Genomic DNA, 23,108 nt, shown 5'->3' on the forward strand with positions numbered 1-23,108 from the left:
CTTCAGAAACGCTTTTCTTGCCACTGCCAGTCTACATTTTATATCCTCTCTACTTCGACCATCATCAGTTATTTTGCTCCCCAAATAGCAAAATTTTTCTACTATTTTAAGTGTCTCATTTCCTAATCTAATTCCCTTAGCATCACCCGACTTAATTCGACTACATTCCATTATCCCCGTTTTGCTTTTGTTGATGTTCATCTTATATCCTCCTTTCAAGACACTGTCCATTCCGTTCAACTCCTCTTCCAAGTCCTTTGCTGTCTCTGACAGAAAGACAATGTCATCGGCGAACCTCAAAGTTTTTATTTCTTCTCCATGGATTTTAAGGCCTACTCCGAATTTTTCTTTTGTTTCCTTCACTGCTTGCTCAGTATACAGATTGAATAGCATCGGGGAGAGGCTACAACCCTGTCTCACTCCCTTCCCAACCACAGCTTCCCTTTCATGTCCCTCGAGTCTGGTTTCTGTACAAATTGTAAATAGCCTTTCGCTCCCTGTATTTTACCCCTGCCACCTTCAGAATTTGAAATAGAGTATTCCAGTCAACATTGTCAAAAGCTTTCTCTTAGTCTACAAATGCTAGAAACGTAGGTTTGCCTTTCCTTAATCTTTCTTCTAAGATAAGTCGTAGGGTCAGTATTGCCACACGTGTTCCAACATTTCTACGGAATCCAAACTGATCTTCCCCGAGGTCGGCTTCTATCAGTTATTCCATTCGTCCGTAAAGAATTCGCGTAAGTATTTTGCAGCTGTGACTTATTAAACTGATAATTCGGTAATTTTCACATCTGTCAACACCTGCTTTCTTTGGGATTGGAATTATTATATTCTTCTTGAAGTCTGAGGGAATTTCGCCTGTCTCATACATCTTGCTCACCAAATGGTAGAGTTTTGTCAGGACTGGCTCTCCCAAGGCTGTCAGTAGTTCAAATGGAATGTTGTCTACTCCCGGGGCCTTGCTTCGACTCAGGTCTTTCAGTGCTCTGTCAAACTCTTCACGCATTATCATATCTCCCATTTCATCTTCGTCTACATCCTCTTCCATTTCCGCAATATTGTTCTCAAGAACATCGCCCCTGTATAGACCCTCTATATACTCCTTCCAACATATCGAATTTCTTTCATATCAGTTATTGCTCGGCAAAACCTACCCCGCAGCACCCTTACAAGCTTTTCAGGCTGTTTCTGACCGTCATGTGTACAGTAGTTAAGAAAACGCGCCAATGCGAAACAATTGGTTCTTAATTTCTTAAAGGGAGAGGAGCATCTGTATCGAGAAACTAGCTCGCAGACTTGAGGTGCGTTTTTTACGGTTTAACAGGCTTTTATTGTTAGCGGTAAGAAAACGGGAAAAGTGTTTTTCTCGTGTACTGCTACAGTCGCTGTGTGCTCATTATACGTTTCTAACATCAAACAACTGTTTACTTGTAGATAAGCCCAGCCGTTAAAATGCACTATTAATAAACAGCTGTTCACTCTGTCTCGAAATGACCGATTTCGCGCATGCGTACTAAATTTTGGTGCATGGATTGCAGGCGAGTTTTCATTCTGCATACACTCTGTTCTATGCCACTATACCGACCGCTGTCATCTGTGCAGACCTTGGAGCTGCTGCGCCTCATTCGAGCAGCTCTTCAATTGGCGTCACTGGACTGAGTGGACCTTGTTCCGGACCTCCCAACAAGGAACTATCAGTGGCAGTACCACGAACTGAATCTGCATTGCAGTCGGCCGCGCCGACTACACAGCTACCGAGGCGAATCCATGCAAAAGAAAAATAATAGTAATTAAGAGCGACAATATTAAAAGAGGTGCCTATTAAAAGGGATCGGGAATGGCATGGCCTCCTCTTTCACCACATAACGTGGATTTTTCTCACGATTGCCCTCTCAGTGTGACTTTCCCTTATCTAGAAGGGAGGACCAGGGTTGAATTTCATATAGATCACCACATACAAGAGTCGTCGGCGCATAAGAAAGGATTAGGGCCTGGCGCAATGATCGTCTGACTGCATAAAAAATATCCACCACGATCAAACAAAAACTACTCATTGGATTTACAATCAATTTTATCATCTTAAGAGGAGCATTTTCAGTAGGGGGCCTTGAAATATTAGCGTTTCCTTGATACCTCTACAGGGTGAAAAGTATTTAAACCGACAAACTCTGGGAGGTTGTAGGGGACATCAAAACAAATATTTTTCCCCAGTGTCATTTCTTCCTATGAGGAGTATTTAAACCGGTAGAGGAAGATTTCTCTGGCGGCAAATTAATTAAACCAACAAACACTTTTCCATTTTTTTATGACCAAGAGGCAACACTCTAACACAACCCAAGTTCAGTTACAGTAGATTTTCAAAAATGTCTCCATTGACACGTAAACAAAGGTTACACTATCGTATCATGTTCTGTCTGACACAGACAAAAACATCAGGAGTGTCCTGAATTGTTCCCCACACAATAAGTGTTGATAGAGCAGGCCATGGTACAGGACCACCTCTGCTAATCCACGTTTCTGGGAACCGTCGGTCCAGGAATCGACGCACACGACGATTGAAATGTGGCGACGCCTCGTCATGTTGGAATCACATGCGTTGTCTTGTAGGGAGCGGGACGTTTTCCAGCAATTCTGGCAATGCTCTACCGAGAAAATTGTAATAGTGCCTGCCATTTAATGGCCTAGACAGCAGATACAGCCCATTAAACAGCTCCCAACAACACCGACCCACACATTAACGAAGAACCGCACTTGATGAGCGCTAGTAACTGTGTCATGCGGGTTATCCTCACTCCAAACATGCGAACTGTGCATGTTGAAGATTCCATCACGCCCGAACGTTGCTTCGTCGGTAAACAACACAGAGGATGGAAATGTAGGATGCATTTCACACTGTTCCAGGTACCACTGCGAAGCCTGTGCTCTGGATGGATAATCAATTGGTTCCAGGTTGTGGACACGCTGTGAAATGGACGTAACAATTGCTCTCGAAGGACTGTTCTTACACTCGTGTGATTCGTCCCCATTTTACGTGCAGTTTCGCGAGTGCTAATTGAAGGATCCCGCTCGACATGCTGCAAGACAGCGTCCCTGTCCAGGTAATCTGCTAAATGATCCAGTCTCACGCAGACATTGGTACACAGCAGCAAAGGTCGTATGATGCGGGACACGGCGATTAGGATATTGTTGTTGATAAACCCGCTGTGCAGCTCGTCCGTTGTGGTTCGCTACGTAGTACGCACCAACCATATCAGTGTACTCACTCCAGGTGTATCGCTCCATTAGTAAACAGAGACAATGCACTAATACACTGGTGGACAGCAGTTTCCTAGAACTGAAGATCGTAATACGGCCTCTAACAACTGAAGAGCGTAATACGGTCTCCACCGGTTTAAATAATCCTCATAGGAAAAAATGACATTAGGGAAAAATATTTGTTTTGATGTCCCCTACAACCTCCCAAAGCTTGTCGATTTAAATACTTTTCATTGACAGTCGGATTAAAAGCATCATATTTTATAATAAATCGAAATTACACTTGTGCAAACGAAGTATAATTATTGAGTATACATACCTTGTTACCCACGGACGTTAATACAAGGCTGGGGGGAGCGTAGGGGGATATGGCCTCAATTCAGCAGTCACCCACAATACTAGCGTTCGAAATGGGCAAGGAAAAATGGAATCTGACCATTCAGAAAAGAATTTACTCTAATAATTAGTGAAAGGTAAGAGACGGGATCCAATAGCTAATACGTAAAGTCCTGGCGGAGGTTCGAATCCTCCCTCGGGCATGGGAGTGTGTGTTTGTCCTTAGGATAATTTAGGTTAAGTAGTGTGTAATCTTAGGGACTGATGACCTTAGCAGTTAAATCCCATAAGATTTCACACATATTTGAACATTTTAATACGTAAATATATTGAAAAGGCAAACTATGACCTACTTGTTGATGCACGTTATGAAAGGAGCCTCCCGTCCGTAAACTAAAAAAATCCATAAAACTCATTCCGCAACACCTTGATTTACGAATACGAATAACAAGAAACTCAGGCCATGCTACTTCTGGTTCAATTTAGATATCGTGTGCAGAACTACTCCCCACGTGTTCACACGTGGGCGACAAAGAAGGCAAAAGTTAACACACAAAGGCCGTTATGAAATAATCACTAATATCATGGAGTATTGAAGAAGGAAAGACATTCGCCGAAGGAGAAGTAGTTACAAGGCGGGTTGAATTATACCGAACGTGGTGACATAGAGTCCCACGTATGTTTTGCATACTGTAACCGACCAGATTCTGACGCGAAGTCCAAAAACAAAATAGCAACATGAGAATGAAATAAAAGCAATGAGGCGTAAATCCTCCCGAAATTAAAGATCACCTAACACTTTAATATGTGTTCGCGACTCAATCCACTTCTGAAACTAGCAAGAGCACGCATGCTTACCAGCTTGCAGCAGTCTTCTTCTGGATCTCGCCACCGACTCCTCACGACTGCTAACAGGCTAACCGCCTACCGGCCGTTGCTCCAGCGTAGCAGGGCCTTGTGGGGGTGGGAATTGGCACATTTTTCGCCGGCCAATCAGGGGGTACGGATCTGTCGTCGAACTAACTGCCGTTCAAACAGACATTCCTGACTTGTCGGAATGACTCGTGATTGGATAGAGTTTAGTCAGGGAGTCATCAGGGAGGCCTCTATACAGAGCCAAACGTGCAGGAGAAACTGAGTGCTAGGTTGGTACTACTGCTTAGAAGAATAAGGAGGACTACATTGGTTTCTCCAAGTCGTTCAGACTACCGGCCTATACTTCCAAGCTAAAAGGTCAGCGCGGGAAAAGGAAAGCCAACATGGCTAGCTGATGGAGACTGCTGAATATGGAAATAAAAGTACCTTGCTCCAATCCTCTCTCCAGTTTCATTATGCTGTCATACTGAAAAAAAAATCAACAGAATAGCAGACATGCTATTGCCGTATTAGTAATGCTAATAATACGACTACAATATCGTAATTAGTTCAAATGGCTCTGAGCACTATGGGACTCAACTGCTGAGGTCATTAGTCCCCTAGAACTTAGAACTAGTTAAACCTAACTAACCTAAGGACATCACAAACATCCATGCCCGAGGCAGGATTCGAACCTGCGACCGTAGCGGTCTCGCGGTTCCAGACTGCAGCGCCTTTAACCGCACGGCCACTTCGGCCGGCTCGTAATTAGTGAAAGAAGTGCAAGGTAGATGCACGTCTTTCAATATTGTCGTAATATTAATTGTTCCATAATATATCCAATAATACACTGAGGTGACGAAAAAATGGGATAGCGATAAGCACATATATAGATGGCGGTAGTATCGCGTATGCAAGTTATAAAAGAGCAGTGCATTAGCGGAGCTGTTGTTTGTGCTCTGTTTATTCGAGTGAAAAGGTGTCCGACGTGATTATGGCCGCACGATGGTAATTCGAGCTAGACGCAAGGGACATTCCATTTCGGAAATCATTAGGGAATTCAGTTTTCCGAGATCAACAGCGTCCAGAGCGAGCCGCGAATACCAGAATTCTGGCATTACTTCACACCGTGCACAAAGCAGTGGCCGACGGCCTTCACTTAACGACCAAGAGCAGCGGTATTTGCGTAGAGTTGTCAGTGATAACAGACGAGCAACACTGCGTAAAATAACCACAGAAATTAATGTGGAACGTACGGCCACCGTATCCACTAGGACAGTGGGGCGAAATTTGGCGTTAAAGGCCTATGGCAGCAGACGACCGAGGCGAGTGCCTTTTCCAGCAGAAAGATATCGTCTGCAGCGCCTCCCCTGGGCTCATGACCATATCGGTTGAACCCTAGACGACTGGAAAACCTTGGCTTGGTCAGATGAGTCCCTATTTCAGTTGGTAAGAGTTGACGGTACGGTTCGAATGTGGTATAGGCCATACGAAGCCATGGACCCAAGTTGTCAGCAAGGCTGTGCAAGACTAGTGATGGCTCCATGATGGTGTGGGCTGTGTTTGGGGGTCCGTTGGTCCGTCTGAACAGATCATTGACTGAAAATGGAGACTATTTGCAGCCACTCATGGACTTCATCTTCCCAGACAATTTTTCTGGACGACAGTACGCCATGTGACAAGGCCACAGTTGTTGGCGATTGGTTTGAAGAACGTTCTGGACAATTAGAACGAATGTGGCTACCCTGGTCGCCCGATATGAATCCCATCGAAGATTTATGGGACGTGATCGAGAAGTCAGTTTATGCACAAAATCCTGCACCGGCAACACTTTCGCAATTGTGGACGGCTATAGAGGGACATCGCTCAGTATTTCTGCAGTGGCTTACAACGACTTGTTGAGTACATGCCACGTCAAGCTACTGAAGTACGCCGGGCAAGAGGAGGTTCGACCGATATTAGGACTTTCGTCGCCTCAGCGTGGACGCAAGGTAAGTCCATGCAAAATGTCCTTTGTTCTTTCTTATTAGCAATAATCACGAAAGTACATGTGAAAGAAAATCTTAAAAATAAAGAGCAAGGGTCTTATGCCCTTTCCCGAATCAGGCACCCTAATTATCAATGCACAATCATAGATTTAACAGTTAATATACAGGGTGTTACAAAAAGGTACGGCCAAACTTTCAGGAAACATTCTTCACACATAAATAAAGAAAAGATGTTATGTGGACATGTGTCCGGAAACGCTTAATTTCCATGTTAGAGCTCATTTTAGTTTCGTCAGTATGTACTGTACTTCCTCGATTCACCGCCAGTTGGCCCAATTGAAGGAAGGTAATGTTGACTTCGGTGCTTGTGTTGACATGCGACTCATTGCTCTACAGTACTAGCATCAAGCACATCAGTACGTAGCATCAACAGGTTAGTGTTCATCACGAACGTGGTTTTGTAGTCAGTGCAATGTTTACAAATGCGGAGTTGGCAGATGCCCATTTGATGTATGGATTAGCGCGGGGCAACAGCCGTGGCGCGGTGCGTTTCTATCGAGACAGATTTCCAGAAAGAAGGTGTCCCGACAGGAAGACGTTCGAAGCAATTGATCAGCGTCTTAGGGAGCACGGAACATTCCAGCCTGTGACTCGCGACTGGGGATGACCTAGAACGACGAGGACCCCTGCAATGGACGAGGCAATTCTTCGTGCAGTTGACGATAACCCTAATGTCAGCGTCAGAGAAGATGCTGCTGTACAAGGTAACGTTGACCACGTCACTGTATGGAGAGTGCTACAGGAGAACCAGTTGTTTCCGTACCATGTACAGCGTGTGCAGGCACTATCAGCAGCTGATTGGCCTCCACGGGTACACTTCTGCGAATGGTTCATCCAACAATGTGTCAATCCTCATTTCAGTGCAAATGTTCTCTTTACGAATGGGGCTTCATTCCAACGTGAGCAAATTGTAAATTTTGACAATCAACATGTGTGGGCTGACGAGAATCCGCACGCAATTGTGCAATCACGTCATCAACACAGATTTTCTGTGAACGTTTGGGCAGGCATTGTTGATGCTGTCTTGATTGAGACCCATGTTCTTCCATCTACATTATCATGATTTCATACGGGATACTCAACCTGTGCTGCTAGAACATGTGCCTTTACAAGTACGACACAACATGTGGTTCATGCACGATGGAGCTCCTGCACATTTCAGTCGAAGTGTTCGTACGCTTCTCAACAACAGATTCGGTGACCGATGGATTGGTAGAGGCTGACCAATTCCGTGGCCTCCACGCTCTCCTGACCTCAACCCTCTTGACTTTCATTTATGGGGGCATTTGAAAGCTCTTGTCTACGCAACCCCGGTACCAAATGTAGAGACTCTTCGTGCTCGTATTGTGGACAGCTGTGGTACAATACGCCATTCTCCAGGGCTGCATCAGCGCATCAGGGGTTCTACATCTACATCTACATCTACATGCGACGGAGGGTGGATGCATGTATCCTCGCTAACGGAGGACATTTTGAACATTTCCTGTAACAAAGTGTTTGAAGTCACGCTGGTACGTTCTGTTACTGTGTGTTTCCATTCCATGATTAATGTGATTTGAAGAGAAATAATGAAATGAGCTTTAACATGGAATGCAAGCGTTTCCGGACACATGTCCACATAACATATTTTCTTTCTTTGTGTGTGAGGAATGTTTCCTGAAAGTTTGGCCGTACCTTTTTGTAACACCCTGTATATCACGTCTCACAAAACCCTATAAATTATACTACAACATGAGAATGTACACACAAAATATTTCATGTCTTATCTCCCGAGCAGTAACATTAACAAAAACGCACAGATACAGTTAACAAAAGATGGTGGCCTGCCTACTGTAACAAATCAGGTGTTTGAGTTACGAGAGATCATCGAAGGACGTGATCGTGAGTTGCACACTCCCTCCCGCGGAATTTACGCTCCCGTTTCCATAACCCGTTTGTTAGCAGAGGTACTGGAAATTCCAGGTCGTCTGAAGATCGTTTAGCGTGTGGAACGGCGGGTTCAGTCGAGAGCCAACGGTGAGTCGTACAGCCGCGCTATATTCCCACCCAGAATGAAGAACGTCGAATGCGAATAGCTCGTAAGTGGTATAAAGGAAAGAGGGGTGTAACACAGGAGCGGTATGAAAAGAAGGGCCATCTCGTCTATTTGTGCCCAAATCCTGAAATATGTTCTGATTCCAAACGTTATAGCCTACGTGGAATAAAATAACTTATCTATGGAATTCAACGAGGGACCCAGAAACATTCATTGCACAAAACTCATGTTGCGGTCTTGGCGTATTGTATCCTGAGTGCAGTGTGTTCGAGAATTACGAATATCCTTAGGTCAAAACAGTAAATTATTTGAGTACTTACATGCGGAAACTATGTATCCGCCGGTTCTGTATGTGCGCCATTATGCCTTAGAGCTGAATGCGTCTTCATGCCGTCCTCTCCATTTTGCGGAATTTTTTTCTGAAAGCCGTGGGAACTTTTCCGGAGCTATGAATCGAATTCTTCCCTGGTCGTCTGCTTACGATGTGCTTCGTGGGATACCATTAAACTCAAGATACCAAGCGTGAAGACTGCGACTTGAGTTGACTGCGTGGTGACCATTTCAATGGGGCTGGAGATGTTACTGAACCCCGCCCAATCCAGCGCTTTTTAAACTATTCTTAAACTATTCATGAAGAAACTTAAGGCACCTGAATAGCAAAGTGTGCTGGCGCTGCACACATCTGTAACCACACATGCTCCATCACTCCCCCGTCTTTGAGTTGAGGTGTTGATCACGTTTTCAACATCTTCAAATAAAAATTTCCATGTATGTAAGTGGTTTAAAAATCTTTAGAAAGAGTTGTGAGGGAACACGAACTGGTACCTGCTGAGATCCTCCAAGAAAGCAAAATTAATGTATTAGCATACGCATATGACATAGTGCTCATTTGAAGTAGTGAAACAGAGATTAGGCAATTATTTGTGGAGCTTGCAACAGAGGCCTCAAGACTTGGCCTGAAAGTAAATGACGAGAAAACGAAATACGTTATAGTTCAAAAATGTAAAGATTAATGGGATAACCAACCACATCTAATAGCTGCTAAACACAAATTCGAGCGTGTTGAACAGTTCAAATTTTTTGGATCAGTGATAGATGAATAAAATCAGAGACAGGTAGAAAGAAAAGTGAGACTGCAAAATGCTAACCGAACCTATTATGCAATGCAGAATCTCTTAGGGTCCAAACTGCTGACTAGGAAAACTAAAATAAAGTATATAATACAATCATCAGACCAGTTGTAATCTATGGGGCAAAAACATGGAGCCTAACGAAATCAGAACACCACCATTTACAAGTGTTTGAGAACAAATTTTATAGAAAAATCTTTGGGCCATATTATGACAATGAATTACAATGCTGGAAGAGAAGGCACAACATAGAAATCCACAAGCTATCACAACAACCAACGGCAGTAAACATAATAAATTCTAGAAGACTGAAACAGGCTGGACATCTGATGAGAATGCCGGCCAGTGTGGCCACGCGGTTAAAGGTGCTTCAGTCTGGAACCGCGCGACCGCTACGGTCGCAGGTTCGAATCCTGCCTCGGGCATGGATGTGTGTGATGTCCTTAGGTTAGTTAGGTTTAAGTAGTTCTAAGTTCTAGGGGACTGATGACCTCAGATGTTAAGTCCCATAGTGCTCAGAGCCATTTGAACCATTTTTTGATGAGAATGAAAAAAGACCAAACTGTGTTAAGAATATTCAGCTAGAAGCCATGTGGCAAAAGACCAAGGGGGAGACCCAGGAGTACTTGGTGCAATGAAATTGGTTGCATATGCGAAAGATTGGGAATAAATAACTGGCAAGAGGCAGCACAAGACAGGGTCATCTGGAGGAATCATGTGAGATCGCCACGGGAGCTTCGAGTCCCTTAGAAAGCTACTACCACTACTACTACTACTACATGTAGCTCTGAAAAGAAGGCAGCTCCCCTTGTGTAAACAAACCAGCCACTGGACCTAGCTTCCCTTCTATAAACAAATTGCTCGTTTGGGCTCTTAGTTTTGATTATTTACATCTTAATTAATGGCCTATAATTGTCAGTTTTAATTACAGTCGTAACAGCAAGGAAGTGCTGTAACAAATATGTCTGAGAAGGCCGCGTGCTAAATTGCGTGGTTTTTTTTCCTTTTTATTCTGTCTTACGGTAGCTACATTCCAGTACATTAAGCAACGTCGAACCGGAGCTGATTCATTGGCAAATTGCTCGAATGTGTTAATTCCTTTTGCAAAAAGTGTTAATGGGGCGGGAATTAAGGGACAGCTTGTGGCACCATTTGCATTTGCATAGTTCGGATTTTAAGTTCATAAAACAAACTTTCCTGGGAAGTTTTCAGAATGCGTTACTTCTACAGGTATACTTTAACTTTTACGAATTGGTTCAGACCTTGCGCCGAGGTAGAGAAACGGATAAAGTCAAAACGTAATTTTTTATTGAACAATATGTGGTATATCAAAAAGAATCATCCGATTTAAAAAAATCGTAACTATTACGTTATTTGAGACATGTGCGTGAGCAACGTAGTGTTGGAAAGAGCAAACTCTTGAGTTTTACGTGTCCGTGGGCACCATGCCACACTGGCATCTGGAAGTGCGAGAATTTTTAAATCAAAGGATTACAGAACGATGGCTCGGCCGAACTGGACCAAATTATTCAGCATAACACTAGTGGCCTCCAAAGTCACCGGACCTGACTGTACGCGAATATTTCTTGTGGAAGTTTATAAAAGACTCTGTTTATATACCTCCGTTACCAACAACAATGAATGAACTAAGACATCGCATGACAGCAGCTATGGAAGCTGTAACTCAAGACATGCACTCTGCACTGTGGGAATAATTTGAGTACCGCATTGACATATGCCGTCCATCTCAAGAGGGCATAGTAAACACCTATGAAAAGATATGAAGGAAACTTTTTGGATACACCCGTACTTCCGTTTATTTATTTATCGTGTCAGAAGCAAACTAAAAACAATATTAGATACATTACTACATACATACATACATTATGGTTTATAAATTAAACTAGTCAAGAATGAAATAAATGATTAGACACATATTGTGTTGTCAAACATAAGATAATTTTAATCTATACAGTGGATGCCCAAAAATTTGCAACGTCCAGTGCACTTTGTGTAGCGTTTACTAGGACCTCCATGGTGCACACAGTTGGAGGTAATGTACATTGTAGTAGATGTGTTGATGTCTGCACGGCAACTCCGCAGTGACACTGGAGAGAGTCCATCTGGAAGCCCGACCTCTCCAGATTACTCTTGGATCTTGTGACAGAAGAAACGCAGGCGGTTGAGTGATTTCCATGTGGACCATTTCTCTGTGTGGCCTGGGGGAAGAACTTCTTGCGGGATCAGCCACTCCTCCAGATGCTGACATCTGACCTGCCATCTCTTCTCCCGATGTTGATGTGGGGTGTCAGCGAGTGGTTCTGTACTGTGAAGGAAGCTCTTTCTAGACACAAGTCTTTGCTGTGCCGGTTGGTGGCCATGTAGTGGGTGGGCTTCGGATGTTAATGCCTTCTTCATTTCACTCCGTGCTGCTGTATCTCTTCGGATGTCCGGGGGCGCTATGCCGGATAAGCAGTACAGTTTTTCCACAGGTGTGGCTCTTAGACAACCCGTAGTGATACGACATGTCTCATTCAGAGCAACATCAACTTTCTTTGTATGTGTAGATCTGCACCATACTGGGCAAGCGTACTCAGCTGCAGAGTAGCAGAGGGCTAATGCGGATGTGAGCACTGTGTCTGGCTGTGCTCCCCATGTTGTTCCAGTCAGCTTCCTAACCACATTGTTCCTGGCAGCCACTTTTTGCTTTGTTTTTAAGCAGTGTTCCTTATATGTAAGAGCACGGTCCAGAGTGACTCCGAGGTATTTTGGAGTCTTGCAGTGTTCTAAAGAGGTTCCTTCCCAATCTATCTGCAAGGTTCTACTAGCCTGTCTGTTTCGGAGGTGGAAAGCACAGGTCTGGGTCTTAGAAGGATTTGGTTTCAATTGATTGTCCCTGTAATAGGCAGTTAATTCTTTCAGAGCATCAGTTAGCTTCCGCTCCATCCTCTCAAAGCTGTGATCTTGTGCTGTGATTGCTCGGTCATCTGCATATATGAAGCTTTGTGTTCCTTCTGGTAACGGCTGGTCATTAGTGTATATATTGAAGAGGGTGGGTGCCAGTACACTGCCGTGTGGCACCCCATTTTTCTGCTGCCTCCATCTGCTTCTTTGTCCTTGGTATTCCACAAAATATCTTCGGTTCTGCAGAAGATTTCTAATTAGACAGGTTAGTTTGTAGTCCTGGGTGAGGTTGTATAGCTTCAGCAACAAGAGTCTGTGGTTGACAGTGTCGTAGGCGGCTGAAAGATCTATAAACACCGCTCCTGTTATCTGCCGCCTTTGGAAGCCGTCCTCTATATGCTGTGTCAAATTCAACACCTGTGCTGTGCAGCGCTTCCCTTGTCTAAATCCTGCCTGTTGAGGGATCAGTAATGGTTCTATCAAATCTGTAATTCTTTGGAGGATCAACCTTTCCAATACCTTATACAGGTGGCATAGGAGGGAGATTGGCCTATAGCTTTTGGGGTCATCCCGGTCTTTCCCTGGTTTATGTATAGCTATAATTTTTGCTTTCCGACAAGATTTTGGTATCTTGCCGCTCTTGACACAATTATTCATTAGCTTGAGTAGCCAGCGCTTTGCGCCTGGACCAAAGTTCTTGATCTGTTCACTTCTTATGTCATCTACCCCTGCTGCTTTTCCGACTTTGCACTTATTTAGAGCTGAGTCGAGCTCATTCAAACTGAATGGTCGAGACAGAGTGTTTCCCTCTTGTTTGGGCTCCCTTTCCAGGGTTCGTCTCCCGATTTTAGTGGTATGGTCAGGTTTACCATTTTTCAAAAGCTGGTGTGCGATCTGGTCTGCCTTCGCATTTGTATGCGTATTGGGTTGGGAGGGATCATTGTTAAGGTGTCGTAACAATCTCCAGGCCTTTTGACTACTTCTACTCATCTCACATTCTGTCATCAGTTTAATCCACTGTTCTCTCTTCGCCTCAGAGATTGAGGAGAGAGTATTTTGCGCAGCCAGATAAGTCTCCTCGCTATAAGGGTTTTCTTCATATAGTCGATAGTATCCGTCCAGCAGGGCAGCTGTTTCAGGTGTCACACCCTGCAGATACATTGTCCTACACCCTCTTGGAATTGATGCCCGGGAGCAATGTTTGACAGTTTGAACAAAGCTGTCATACTCTTCAGGAATAGGTCGCACAGACTTAATCTCCTTGTCCAGCATCTTAGCAAATTTTTTCCAATCAGCTTTCTTGAAATTGTATCTCCGATTGAAATTCACCTCCTGTGGTCTTATTGCTGGAAGAACTTGACACAGTAGTGGCCTGTGTTGCGTCTTTGGTATGGGCGAGCACACTGATTTGGAGCAAAGCTGTGTGATGTCTTCACTCACAAAGAGGAGGTCAGGGTTACGTCCACGTTACCACCTGCTACTGCTGAAGGAAGGGGGTAGCTTGCTGTCGTGTATAAGAGACAACTGGCAGGATTCAGCCCAGGAGAGGACTGCCTCCCCATTTTCGTCATCTTCAGAGTATCCCCACAAATGACTATGGCTGTTAAAGTCACCGATTACTACAGACGTCTTGCTGTTATGGAAGTTCCTGGGTGGTGTGAAGGAAAATGCAGCCGAAGGGGGCTTATACACAGAGGTAACCACGCAGTTACTCAGCTCCATTGAGATGACTTCGATGTTATTTTCTACGGTGCAGTGAGCACTGATTATCTGAAGCCCTGGTCTTACAAATATAGCACTTCCATACTGAGAGTGCGGTGTTTCTGCAGCTAGTTTCATGCCCGGTATTTTTGGGGGTCTCTGTCGCTCATCTCTATGCGTCTCTTGTATACACAGGACGTCGCATTTTTTGTCGCGGCATAGGTTGGATAACAGATGTTCTTTGGCTGATGATATGCCTTCAATATTTATAGATATGATAGTTAAAATTGGCTCTGATAAGGACCGTTTATTTACTTGCATGTTTGTTTGCTTCTGGTGTGAGAGAATCAGCCGTCTAGGTATACCTAGACGCCCAGGGGACGCCCGGATGTGTAAGGCTTAGTTGTCAGGACACACCCTTCGTGGAGGCTTCTCTCATGTCCCCCACTTCCGTTGTGGAGATACGATGGATTAAAGTCGATAAATGTAGAACGTAAAAGTCATTCTACTGTAAATGGAATGTGCGCAAATGTTTAAAGTGATTCAAGTAAATAAAAAACGCCTCGTTACGATAAAAATGAAAAGTTTCTTTCAAAAATCTAGCTTCATTCGAATTTTAAGTGCAGAAAACACGTTTCTTGTGAGTTTTTCTTACACGCGCCACTTCTGTGTTTCAGACTTGTGCGAATCGGTTCGGATTTTGTAAAAAGTTGGAGAAATACACATAATTATTCATAGGCCTGTTATTTTGTAAAAGTTTTTTTCTATTGTCACGATATAAGCAACGTGGTTCGAAAGACAATAAAAAACTATACCGGATCAGTCGTCACCCGAATCAACAAAAATCTAGATCGGCTGCCAAGCTATCGGGGGTTACCGTCAGAATTGTGTTAGGGTGAAAGTTGGGAGCCAGAATGAAAAATGCTTCTATCATAGCACAAAAGAAGCCAAAATGACCAGGGCAGAGTTATGAATATAAAAGAACGGCACTACTTTCCGGCTTCGCACCTCTTTACGCGTTAACCGTTCTTCCCAGCGCAGTGAGCTCTCTTAGCTGCAAAATATTTGCACACCAACATCTTGCGACTTATAAGTTAAAGTCCCTAATCCTGTGCCCAAAATTCAAAAGATTCGCTAACAATGGTAAATAGTATATACAAAGGGCGTTCAAAAAGTTTTGCACAGTCTTTTCTAATTTCTTTATTTTTTTCCAGGAGGAGAGTGAAATTTTTTGTGAACATACTTGGATCATTTACCTATTTGGTGTATAAATGTATTTTCTTTTGAGCCGTAATGGACCGTGAAGAAGATGTCAGGTTGTGACAACGGTCGGTGATGGAGTTTCTCTTCAAGACCGGCGATGACTCTGCCACATCAGTCACAGGAAGTTGTTCCCTGTTTAAGGGGAGGACACAGTGGACCCCAGCAGTATCCAGCGGTGGTTGCAGAGGTTTAAAGACTGTGATTTCTCTCTACTGGACAATACACGATGTTGTAGACCATCGATGGCAGTGATTGATGTGAATGAGAAGACCATTGATCAAATCATCCAAAATGACAGATGTGTGACGACACGACAGCTTGCTGAAATGACTCGTTTGTCATTAGGTAGTGAGGTATCACTGGTACAGTCACTAGGGTACAGAAAAATCTGTGCACGTTGGGTGCCTAGGTTATTGACAAGAGAAATGAAAACTATGAGGAAGAATGTGTGCGAGGGTCTCACGAAGACTTTTACTGAAGAGTAGAAAGAGTGTTTTGACGGCGTCATTACCCAGGATGAAACATAGTTGTTTTTGTCCAAATACGAGAGTAGTCTGATGAGCTGACCCTGAAGCTATAGTCTGAGGGTCTCGATGGCACGTCGCAGCTTGTCCAACGATAAACAGTAGCTGCCCCTGTTAATTGTGGAGACAGGTTCCAAAAAGTCAATGAAAATGATACCACACTGATCCCAGAAGAAGGAGGCCATCACCTGTCGGCCTGCTGTTCGAGAAAGTCTTGGTTTCTTCTTCCGAGGGAAACTCAGATGACGCCACTCCATGAAATATCTCTCACCAGAATTTCCCGCCACATCCTTGAATTTATCTAATCTGACAATTTCCTCATTGGAAGAACAACTAAACCCTCCAACAGGCAGAGATTGTTGCATGGCTTGTCCATATAAGTTGTTAACATCCAGATACATTGCGTAGCTCAAATCATCAGATTATTTGAACTGTACAACCAACTGAGAGTTATTTGGTTTGGCAAGTGTATGAACACAATGACACTTTCCCCAATGAACTCTGTGTTCGAAAAAGAGCAGCATGCCGACAACAGTCAATAATTCCGTGGTGGTACAAATTGTTTTCAACATTGCGTCCGATGAATGCCCTGGTGCGGTGTAACGGCATGCAGAACCAGTGTATATATGGTTATGCATACAATGCAGAATTTCTCAAAACTATGCACATGTAAGCGTACATCTGTGTCCATTTATAGGTTTTCATACCCTCTTAAATCAGGTCAACAGAGAAATCGATGCTGTCAAGTTGTTCTTGTTGTGGTCTTCAGTCCAGAGACTGACTTGATGCAGCTCTCCATGCTGCTCTATCCTGTGCAAGCTTCTTCATCTCCCAGTACCTACTGCAATCTACATCCTTCTGAATCTGTTTAGTGTATTCATCTCTTGGTCTCCCTCTACAATTTTTACCCTCCACTCTGCCCTCCAATACTAAACTGATGATCCCTTGATGCCTCAGAATATGTCCTACCAACTGATCCCTTCTTCTAGTCAAGTTGTGCCACAAATTTCTCTTATCCCCGATTCTATTCAACACCTCCTCATTAGTTATGTGATCCAACCATCTAATCTTCAGCATCCTTCTGTAGCACCACACCTCGAAATCTTCTATTCTCTTCGTGTCCAAACTATTTATCGTCTACGATTCACTTCCGTTCATGGCTACACTCCATACAAATACTTTCAGAAAAGACTTTTTTTTATTATCACCATGGGACTTAACATCTATGGTCATCAGTCCCCTAGAACTTAGAACTACTTAAACCTAACTAACCTAAGGACATCACACAACACCCAGTCATCACGAGGCAGAGAAACAGAAACGACTTCCTGACACTTAAATCTATACTCGATGTTAACAAATTTCTCTTCTTCAGGAACGCTTTCCTTGCCATTGCCAGTCTACATTTTATATCCTCTGTCAAGTTATAAACTCCACAAACATCATCCATTCCATACGTATTTGGATTATATAGGTTTCCAGTATACATTCTTTCACGAGCAAGTATTGACCATGAGAGTGAACATCTAAGTCGAATATGAGGCTGATTGCCTAACCAGAACCCCTTTCCCACATTTGAAAAAAATGACCTAGTATGACACTTGACAAAGTTGTGGAACCACTCAGCCGTTGAGTCGCCCCATGGTATCAAGCTAATTTTCCCGAAAATATCGATGGAGGATCCCTCTTGCCTTCTTTGTTTGGTGGGGTTACATTAATTTACAGCCTAATACTGCACCACACTCAATTGCAGCATATTGCGGATCGTTGACAGTTTTAGAGAACTCTCTTCCCAGAGCAGGTACACATGCATAAAGGAAAATGACTGGTACTTGGTTGTCTGCAGTACAGTTATGTATGTGGGCATACAAGATCCACTACCTAAATGCGCCTGCAACCAGATTAAAGCTGCGTGTACAAATGACCTGTTGCAGTTCTAAACCAATAGGAGCTGCTGCTAGCTGCCTGGTGACTATAACTAGCTATTTTGGTCTGTGACCCAGATACGAGGAGTGCATCGTTCATGGCCCTGGACGAGGTGAAGGCGCCGTTGACGACCTCAGATGTAGGGAGCGCATCGTTGGTGGTCCGAGGCGTGGTGAAGGTGCCAGGAGAGGCGAAGGCTCTTTTATGGCCCCAGATATGGTGAAGGCGCCAGGCGACTTTAGAGCATCGTGTCGGGCGACACAATGACATGTTGGACCAAAGTTATGTTTCGGAGACTGTCTCACTGGCGCAACGAGAGGGCAGCATTCCCACGGATGCGACTGATGCAAGTGGTGCTGGGGCCAAAGCGGGAGGACCTGTGGACAAGTGCTGTCAGTTGCTGAAGAGTCAAGAACAGAAGGCCTTTTCCAAGCTGGCATGCCAACAAGCTCTCTATGGGACCTCATTAACAGTCAGTGGGGGTGAGGCTGCTGTGTGGACGCAAACAAATCAGTGGGGCAGTTGGTGTCTTTTCCCCACACGAGAGGACGGTGATTCTAGTGGAGACACAGAAAGGGGGTTCCAGATTGTATGCCACAATGGCCTCCACTGTCAGTTGAGTGATGCAGCGTAGTGTACTGTGACGTGTACAGGCTGTGCACTGAGTATCTCAGATGATCAATAATTTTATACATGGAAGATCCGTGGATACAGTGTGGAATGTCATGGTTGTTATGCCTGCATGTTAGGCATGCAACGTTTTCTTTAAAAGTGAGGACAATATTGATTTTGTTATTTGTATGCTGTGAGTGTGGTTGATTATGTATGTGCTGTTATAAAGAAGCTTATCTTATTATTACACCGTGTCAAACTGTCTATTTGCTTCTGCCTCGGGTTCTTCGGCCGACGTTCGTCTGATGATTTTACTGACGTTTCGCCAGCACGAGTGGCTGGCATTGTCAAAGCTTCACCCTCCATTGCCGGCAATGGAGGGTGAAGCTTTGACAATGCTAGCCACTCGTGCTGGCGAAACGTCAGTAAAATCATCAGACGAACGTCGGCCGAAGAACCCGAGACAGAAGCAAATAGACAGTTTATTAACAAGTAGCCACGAAAGACTTAACAATTTTATTTTACACCGTGAGTTTGACTGATTTTGTTATGCCATGGTATCTAAAATTACGTTTTTATTTTATCCTGTGAGAAGGATCTATTTTGTTTATCATACTGTATAGTAGGACTCGTTATGTATAGGAAGGTAGGGCATAGAGTGAGCTACTGTGGAAAGTTCAGTGACAGAGGTGTTCTCATCAGAATCGACAGAAAACCAACATTGACAACGATAGTTCGGTTATACATCCCGACATCGCAAGCAGAAGATGGAGAGATGGAGCAAATAAATGAGGATATTGAACAGGTAATTCAGTATATAAGGAAGATGCAAATATAAGAGCCACGCGAGACGGGAATGTGGTTGTGGGTGAAGGAGTAGAAGAAAAGGTTACGGGAGGATATGGGCTTGGTACTAGGAATGAGAGAGGAGAAAGTCTAAGATCTACAATGAACTATTAGTAACGAACGTGATCCACGAATCGCAAGAGGAGGAGGTACACCTGGGAAAGGCCAGGAGATATGGGAAGATTCCAGTTAGATTACATCATGGTCAGACAGAGGCTTCGAAATCAGATATTAGATTAAAAGGCGTACCCTGGAGGAGATTTATACTCAGATCAAAATTTAGTAGTTGTGAAGAGCAGGCTGAAATTTAAGGGACTTGTCAGTAAGAATCAAAGCACAGTCAAGGGGGATACGGAACTGATACGGAATGATAAGACAGGCTTGAAGTTCTCCAAAGCAACTGATACTGCAATGAAGAATAGTTCAGTGGGCAGCTCAGTTGAAGAGGATGAACATCTGTAAAAAGGGCAATCATAGAAGTTGGAAGAAAAAACATAGATACAAAGAAGGTAACTGGGAGGAAACCACAGGTAACAGAAGGAATACTTCAGTTAATCGATGAATGAAGGGAGCACAACAATGTTCATGTAAATTCAGGAATACAGAAATAAAATCGCTCAGGAACGAAATAAATAGGAAGTGATGGAAAGCTAAGATGAAATTATGCAGAAAAAAATTGAAGAAATCAAAAAAGAAATGACTGTCAGAAGGACTGATTAAGCATGTCGGAAAATAAAAACAATCCTTGCTTAAAAGCAAGGGTGGTAGCATGAAGTGTGCAATGGGAATTCCATTGTTAAATGCAGAGGCGAGAGCATATGGATGGAAAGAGTACGTTGAAGGCCTCTGTAAGGGGCAAGACTTGTCTGATCACGTGAGAAGAAGGAACAGGAGTCTATATAGAAGAGAGAAAGGATCCAGTAATAGTCAGAATATAACAGAGCTTTGGAAGACTTAAGATCAAATAAGGCAAAAGGGATAGATAGCATTCCACCAGTATTTCTAAAACCATTAGTGTAAGAGGCGACTAAAGGACTGTTCACGCTGGTGTGTAGAATATACGAGTCTGGCGATATAGCGCCTGACTTTCAGAAAAATATCATCCACTCAATTCTGAAGAGCTGAAAGTGCGAGAATTACTGCACAACCAGCTTAACAGCTCATGCATCCCTGAAAAATATACAAAAGAATGGAAAAGAAAATTGAGGATGTGTTAGATGACGATCAGTATGGGTTTATGAAAGGTAAAGACACCAGAGAGGCAATTTTGGCGTTTCGGTTGATAACGGAAGCAAGACTAAAGAAAAATCAAGACACTTTCACAGGATTTGTTGACTTGAAAAAATCATTCGACAATGTAAAATGATGCAAGACGTTTGAAATCGAAAAAAGTAGGGGTAAGCTATGGGAAGGGAGAGGTACCGCACAATATGTTCAAGAGCCAAAAGGGAATAATAATAATGTACAACCAAGAAAGAAGTCCTCGGATGAAAAAAGGGATGCAGTCTTCTGCCTCTACTGTTCAATCTGTACATACAGGAAGAAATGATGGAAATAAAAGGTTGAGGAGTGGAATTAAAATTCAACATTAAAGGATATCAATGACACGATTTTCTGATGACATTGCTATCCTGAGTGAAAGTGAAGAAGAATCACATGACCTGCTGAATGGAATGAACAGTATAAAGAGTGCAGAATATGAATTGAGAGTTAATCGAAGAAAGATGAACGTAATGAGAAGTAGCAGAAATGAGAACAACGAGAAATTGAACATCAGTATTGGTGGTCACGAAATAAATGAATTTAAGGAACTATGCTACCTGGAGAACAAAATAACCCATGACAGATGGAGCAAAGAGGACGCCAGAAGCACCACTGGATAAAAGGACGTTCCTGGACAATAGAGGTCTACTAGTGTCAAACACAGGCCTTAATTTGAGAAAGATATTTTGAGAACATACGTTTGGATCACAGCATTTTATGGTAGTGGAACATGGATTGTGGGGAAAACCGTAATACAAGAGAATCGAAGCATTTGAGATGTGGTGCTACAGAAACATGTTGAATACTGGGTGGATTGAGAATTTTGCATCAGTAGTTCTATAGGTTGACAACAACTTTTCTTTAGTGTTTTGTTGGTGACAGGGGTCGTCATAAATCAATATTTAGTTGGGTGAAAATTTAGGTAGCATTAATTAAGGTAGTTATCTTGTAGCTGTTGTCGTATGATTAATTGTAGAAGTTAATTTTATTGTCATTCGTCTGTCTGTAGCCAGGGGTCATATTTTGTAGACTGTTACTGTTGTTGGCTCGACTCCACGTAGCGATACATGGATTCTAAGGCAGAAAGCAGAGCATGAGAGACACAACAACTGTTGGGTAAAACTCGTTTATTTAACTCAATAGGTTGCTGAACGCAAGTGCAGTCAAATCACGTACAATATACACGCTTTCCAAGTTTATAGTCAATACTGTAATACACTGTAGGATAGAGAGAGAAGCTAAGTACTTGCAGGCATTTGTCACACGACAGAAAGGTGCTGATGATAGCTTGTGGCAACCTCTGATACACTTTGATAGCAGCACCGCCTGCGCCAGCTATGAGGAGCGTGTCCGCAGAGTTGCCATCAGTTAGCAGCCACCGCCTGTTCCGTGGCTGCCCCTGGTGGCAGTAATCATAATGTCTGGTGCCAAATTATGAATCAGGAAGTGACACACCCGGCGTGGTGTCTGTCTCAATCATCACACTCCTTGACCCCCAAACTTCCCCACTGTCGTTGCATTGTGGCTTCACTGGCAGTAACGGCGGAGGGGAGGTGTGGACACAGCTGTTACTGAGCAGACAGGAGCTGGAACGGGCCTGACATGAAGCTCCTGTGCACACCCCAACAGTAGCCTTGCGAATAGAACAGAATATCTTTGGGAAGTGGTGAGGACGCAGTGGTGGTTGGTGGGGTCACTGGTGGTGTGCAGAGCAGCTGTAGGCTGAAGAGGACCAGATCTCCATAGCAGGGCGTGATGACACTGGCGGCACCACATCGACGACCAGAGCTCCCCATCCAGAACCAGTCACATTGGAACCGAGGGATGTGGGGTGTCTGGAGCTTGGAGAACCTGTAGGGCTACATGTCTGAAACCTAGAAACCTGTGGCGTGATCACAGAACCGCCTGTGCAGTCCAGACAAAACCTGTATAAAATAGTGCACGAGTCCTAGCAACTGTATCTGCCGAAGAATCTGGAAAGGACACGATCATTGACATTAAATTTAGGGCTCTGCCATGGATGCAGCATATGCAGCAATGTACTTTGTCAGCATCCATGCAGCAGTTCCGCAGGCGACTTTTCGTTGTGTAGCTGAGAATGGTATGAGGACAGGATAATCTCTAGAACTTGTTCCTAATATGTGGGAGGCACGTAACTTGTCCACATTCTCATAAAGCATTCTGCTTCGCCGTTGAATTGCAGGTGGAGTGATGTACTTGCCACATGTCGAATGCCATTGAAGTCCGACGTTGTAAACTTTGGAGCATTACCTGAAGCTATCACTTCAAGCAGACCTTCAGTACTGACATGAGAGGTTTCATATTTGCCGCTGTGGTCGATTACATTGGCACAACAAATGGGAATTTGCTATAAGCATCCTCAACAGTTAACCAATAGCTGTTCAAAATA

The sequence above is a fragment of the Schistocerca serialis genome, chromosome 9, assembly GCF_023864345.2.
Source record: "Schistocerca serialis cubense isolate TAMUIC-IGC-003099 chromosome 9, iqSchSeri2.2, whole genome shotgun sequence".
In the NCBI taxonomy this organism is placed as follows: Eukaryota; Metazoa; Arthropoda; class Insecta; order Orthoptera; family Acrididae; genus Schistocerca; species Schistocerca serialis.